Source organism: Microtus pennsylvanicus, chromosome 12, assembly GCF_037038515.1.
Source record: "Microtus pennsylvanicus isolate mMicPen1 chromosome 12, mMicPen1.hap1, whole genome shotgun sequence".
Lineage (NCBI taxonomy): Eukaryota > Metazoa > Chordata > Mammalia > Rodentia > Cricetidae > Microtus > Microtus pennsylvanicus.
This window is the reverse complement of record NC_134590.1, coordinates 98,659,462-98,665,269: the sequence shown is the minus strand read 5'-3', so window position 1 is coordinate 98,665,269 and position 5,808 is coordinate 98,659,462. Positions and strand designations below refer to the sequence as shown.

The 5,808-nt window shown below is 46.4% G+C and overlaps 1 pseudogene; it reads left to right on the top strand.

Moving 5' to 3' along the window:
* Positions 1-4,638: 4,638 nt before the first annotated feature.
* On the top strand, positions 4,639-5,139 carry LOC142832852 (cofilin-1 pseudogene; annotated as a pseudogene).
* The last annotated feature ends 669 nt before the right edge of the window (positions 5,140-5,808 follow it).

The window sequence follows — 5,808 nt, the reverse complement described above, 5'->3', positions numbered from 1 at the left end:
TGAAGACAACATGCATGTCCCTAAGTGGCAGAACACTGACTATCAAAACATTGAGATAACAACCTTTGAAAAGTGGCCATCTACCACTAGTGAGGAAAAGCCCCAGGAGGCAGCCATATCTTCCAAGAAGAAGCAGAGAAGACATCTTAAAGAGGTAAGGAGGCAAATCCATCATCTGTGCTGCTGTTTCTTCTGCTGCATCCTAACCCCAAAGGAAGGAGACTCAACCCCAGGTGAGGGATAGGGAAACATGGGAAATGGAGTCCCAGTGAGGCTGGGTAGGCACACCCAGTGACTTCTCCTTGTGTACTTGATCTGTGCTTTTGCCACTAATATGCTGCACCATTTATAGGACACAAACCCTAGTCTGTTACCCTAGAAAGAGCTTTTCCACTCTACCCCTTTATGTGGATTCTGAGAAAGTTGAGCCTGAAGCAGACAAGCAAAGGATGCAACAAAAGGCCATGGAGGAAAGAAGAGGGGTTTGGGTTTGGGGGAAGGGTGATCAGGATAGTCAAGAGAAATCATATAGAGTGCTATGGGAGAGCAGACTAGCTTAGTGGTGAGTCCTGATGATGTCAGAGTCACTAACAGAGTCCTTTGCTTGTGTCTCCTTTCAAGGTTGGAACAACAGGCCTAGGGCCATGTTTTTAAACCATGGGTCCATTATGTCCTGGTGTGACCCACCAGCCACAAGAGGGAGCCAGGCCAGAACTTCATAGTGCTGTGTACCCCAAAATATGATGTTCCCTGTGAGACACCTCCAGCAACATGGGCACAATTGCTCTAGCTTTCTTCTCCCTGCAGTGGAAGCTGTTAGTTTCCTCAACGTAAGCTCATTCTTGGCCCAGCACTATGGCTGGACAGAGAAATCAGACACATGGCTACCCCATATTAAAGAGCCAGGCATGCAACTTCTGCAATCCACATTATACAACTTCATGTTCCACACAACATGGGGTCTTCACCAAGTCATTCCCTAGTTTTAAAGATCCTTATAAATGACCAGCTATGAAGAAGTTCATGTACTGTGCAGGCCCAGGAGTTAAGGGGGCACAGGGTAGAGAGGAGGAGAGGGGTTTGTGGGACAAGGCAAGAGAGAAGAAAATCAATAAGAGATTGAGGAGTACAGGGCATGACACTGGGGAAGGGGAGGAGAGTCTGCCCATAGGAAATTCCAGTTCCAGCCAGGCAGCTGAGAAGAAAGAGATGAGCATGTAGGGCAGGGACAGGGATCTTGGGTGGGCTGATTGGGGGAGACTCCCTGAAGAAGAGATATATGAGGGACAGGACAGGGGTTCCCAGGAGCAGAAAAGCATGCCTTCCTGGGGGGTTGAAGCCAAACCCTTCCCATAAGCCTCCTCTCCTTCTGCTCTAACCATCCTCAGGCTGATCTGGGAGCATCTGTGTCCTTTTCTTCACAGCCTCCTGCCACCACGGTCCATGCTGCCCTTCCCATGTTCCAGAAATTTAGAAACTGTGATAGTGTTTTTATCCCAGTAAATGAATCTTTCTCTTTGATTGGCTAAAATTACAGAACTTTTCTGGCTACTGTGAAAAGGTAACTAGGACTTCAGAGGGCTGTGGAGCATCACTGCCAGATAAGGTTAGCATCTTTGGACTGCTTTGTGTTCAGTGATGACATATGGGGTCTAGATTGGGGAAACATTCACTGCTGTGGGGCTAATGAGGTGTCAGCCAGTGTTATTGTGTATGTTCTTGCTGAGTGAGGTGACTGCAGAATCCTCATAGTCTCCATGCAGGTTGTGAACAGCACTCTGTGTCAGTGAGGGCTTCTTGTCTGAGGTGGTTATTTGGATCAGTGGTTCTCAATATTCCTAATGCTGCAACCTTTTAATACAGTTCCTTATGTTGTGAAGATCCCCTTTGCTCCTGCTTCACAAGTATGTTTGTGTCTGTTATGAGTTATAATGTAAATATCTGTGTTTTCTGATGATCTTAGGTGGGCCTGTAAAAGGCTCATGTAACCCCCAAAGAGGCTGAGACCCACAGGTTGAGAAGCGCTGATTTAGATGAATTAGTTTGATTCTCTGAGTGTCTCTGTGTGGAAGATGAGTTTCTGAAGCCTGGTCTTGATGGAATCCATCAATGAATCTGGCTTTTTTTATGTCTGCTGAGAATGCTGGCATTGGTCTTTCTGAATGTGGGTGTTGTGTCTGCTTAACAATTTGCAATATACTTCCTTGGCCACCGCTGAGGACACCTTGCATACACAAGTCTCTATGGCAGCCTACAATGCCAAACTCTACTGGTGTTGATGGTGCAGTGGAGGGCTTAACAGTTGTCTACCTGTGTCATGAATCATTTGTCAGATACCCTAGGGCCTTTGAGATAGGAACTTGATGCAGACAGATATCTCTTCCAGCATTCACTTACTGAATTTGTCCATTCCTGCTGTTTCTACTCTCTTGCCTTGACAAAGCACTGTGGCCAAGGCCATCATGGGTAAAAGCATGTTATTTAGGGGTCCCAGTTACAGATGGGGGACAGCACATGACCATCCTGATTGGAATCTAGCAACAAGTCATGGCATTGAAGCTGGAGGTGATAGCTGACACTGATTCTCAAGCAAGAGAGAGAGAGAGAGAGAGAGAGAGAGAGAGAGAGAGAGAGAGAGAGAGAGATTAGTTGGAATGGTTTGGCTTTAGAAACCTTAAAGCTCTGTGGCCCCCTGATGGGGGAGAGTCTTCTGTTTTGTGTTAATTTCATTGACTAAATAAAGAGACTGCCTTGGCCCTTTAATAGGACAGAAAATTAGGTAGGCGGAGTAGATTGAACAGAATTCTGGGAGAAAGAAAGCCGAATCAGGCAGTCGCCATCATTCTCCCACCAGACACAGACGCAGGTTAAAATCTTTCCTGTTTCATATGCAAATATGTTCATCCATGGGGGCCATTCTCATTTAAACTAAGCCACATATTAATCAGGATAAGGGTGGAGGAAACTCTTGGGTAGCATCTCCTGAGCTCTGACTGTTGATGTCCCTATCCTTCTGCTCTCCTTGCATTTTCAGAGAGCAGATGGCACCACTATTTCTCTTGAAAGTTGCAAACCTGAACTTCCATAAAGATGTCTGGAAGACAAAAGAGACCCTTGTACTCCAATTTTATCTACAAAGAAGTTTCTTTTGTGGAGCCCCTCACCTAGAAGAGCACTGTTTGGCTCTCTGCACACATTTGGATATTTGATATCACCTCACAAGATCAGAATGAGCTAGATAGTCTCAGAAAAAGAACAAATAACAGGCACACCTCTCAATTGTCATTGGGAGACAGAACACACAAAACCATCAGTGGTCTGCCTTATGTGACAATGTAAGTTTGACCACAGTTTCAACCTGTCAACCAAGCCATGGCACAGCCTCTGTGCCAACTTGCTGAAAGACTTGGGACATTCAACATTAGTGTCTTCCAACCCCTGACTATCATAGACACAGCAGTCAATGTGAACATAAGTCCTGGACCAGCGCAGGACACCATGTAATTTAGGGAGTGCCCTGTCAATCAGCTCCTTGTGTTGAGAAAGCCATCTAAACAAGCAAAGGGTAATTTTCATAGCTTTCTCATGAGGCCTTGGAAAGCAGGGGGAATAGCAAACTGTGTGACTCTAACATCATGATCTGTTTCCTGTCATGGTGAAGCTGAATGGGAGGCAAGTGGGCAGGTAGCCAGAGAATTCAGGCTGAGTACCATGGAAGGTTAGACTGTGACACATATGTCTGGTTAGCTCTCCTCAAGCAAAGGTTGTCTAGCCAGGGACAATGTGAAAGAAATCTGTTTCTAATAGACAAGGTCATAGAATCCTTGAGGGACCCCCTCCAATAAAGCCAGGCCACTTCCTTTCAAAGACTTGAAGGCACCAGCCTCATCTGCCCTTCTGTCTTACCTCAGAAAAGCATGTGGTTACTTTTCTGCCCCTTTCAGACAGCAAATCCACACTGCTCATCCTCACACAAGTCAAGAAACAATGATTTTTGTTTTTTGGCCAAACTTCCTGATTCCCCAGGCTGTTTACCATGTCAGGAATTGGATAATAACCTTTGCAGGCACTCATGAACACATTCGACCATGAACTTTTCTTGCTTCCCATAGAGAGCTACAACAGCGGATCAACCACCACACAGGGTCAATTATTCATTTGTTCTGTTGACAATAGCTCCTGAGAGATATCATAAGATGAGAATGTAACCATCAAATCGCCCTCCTAGTGACAGGAATGATTCACTCAACCAAGTGGGTGATCTTCAAACATGAAAGCATGAACTCAGAACCAGCTGCCACATAAAAGCCTTGCATGCCAGTGTGAGGATATCATCCTACCTCTATAGAGATGGAAGGGAGAAGTTCCCTTTTCATCCTTGTACAGATGGTCTAGAGTTCTTGACAATTTACCAGTTCAAGGAGAATGTCTCAGGAAGCGAAGTCAGTGTGACACTTGAGAACCCCTCCTACTCATACAGGAGTGAACACTGGCAGTGCTCCAGAAGACACATATGAGCCCAGACACACACTACAGCTGGGAGTCATGAAGAAAAGGGAAGAGAGTCGGATCCCAGTAGCAGCTGCAATGGCTCAGTTCTTCTCTAGCTCTCCCTGTCTCCCTTTAACTTCTGGAAACATGGCTTCTGGAGTGGTTGTTTCTGATGGTGTCATCAAGGTGTTCAATGACATGAAAGTGCACTAGTCTTCAATTCCAGAAGAAGTGAAGAAACGCAAGAAGGCAGTGCTCTTCTGCCTGAGTGAGGACAAGAAGAACATCATCCTGGAGGAGGGCAATGAGATCCTGGTAGGAGATGTGGGGCAGACTCTGGACGATCCCTACACCACCTTTGTCAAGATGCTGCCAGACAAGGACTGCTCCTACGCTCTCTACCATGCCACCTAGGAGACCAAGGAGAGCAAGAAAGAAGACCTGGTGTTCCTCTTCTGGGCCGCTGAGAGTGCATCTCTTAAGAGCAAAACGATCTACGCCAGCTCCAAGGATGCCATCAAGAAGAAGCTGACAGGAATCAAGCATGAATTACAAGCAAACTGTTACGAGGAGGTCAAGGACCACTGCACCCTGGCAGAGAAACTAGGTGGCAGTGCCGTCATCTCCCTGGAGTGCAAGCCTTTGTGAGCCGCCTCCAGCCCCTGCCTGGAACATCTAGCAGCCCCAGACCTGCTCATGGATGTTGCAGGCTGCCCCTTTCCTGCCAGACATGAGGGGCTGGGGGGATCCCAGCAGGGTGAGGGTAATCCCTTCACCCCAGTTGCCAAATGACCCCCCTACCCCCTGGGCTGTCCTTCTCCCTCCACCCTGACGGTTCTGGCCTTCCCAAGCTGCTTTTGATCTACTGATTCCTCTTGGGTTGAAGCAGACCAAGTCACTCAGGCACCCAGTTTTGGTGGAGCCTGACCTATTTTTTTAATGACACCCCTATTCCTCATCCCCCCATCCCATGCTGCCAACTTATAACCGCAATAGTGACTCTGTGCTTGTCTGTTTAGTTCTGTGTGTAAATGAAATGTGGAAATGATCCTCCCTTGCCAGCTGGTTGCCCTCCCCTTCCTCTTGTTCTCAGCCACTCATGAAAACAGGACCAGTAAGGGACCTTCAATTTTAAAAAAAATAAAAAAAAACAATAAAAAGGCTAATTAACAAAAAAAAGAAAAGGGAAGAGAAAAAACATGGGTGAAGGTTTCATCTTTCATAAATGATTGTTCTTATGTGCAGGATATATTTCTCAACCTGCGATAACTGTGATTTTGTTCACATCATTCTATGTAGTAATATGGGTGGCGGGGC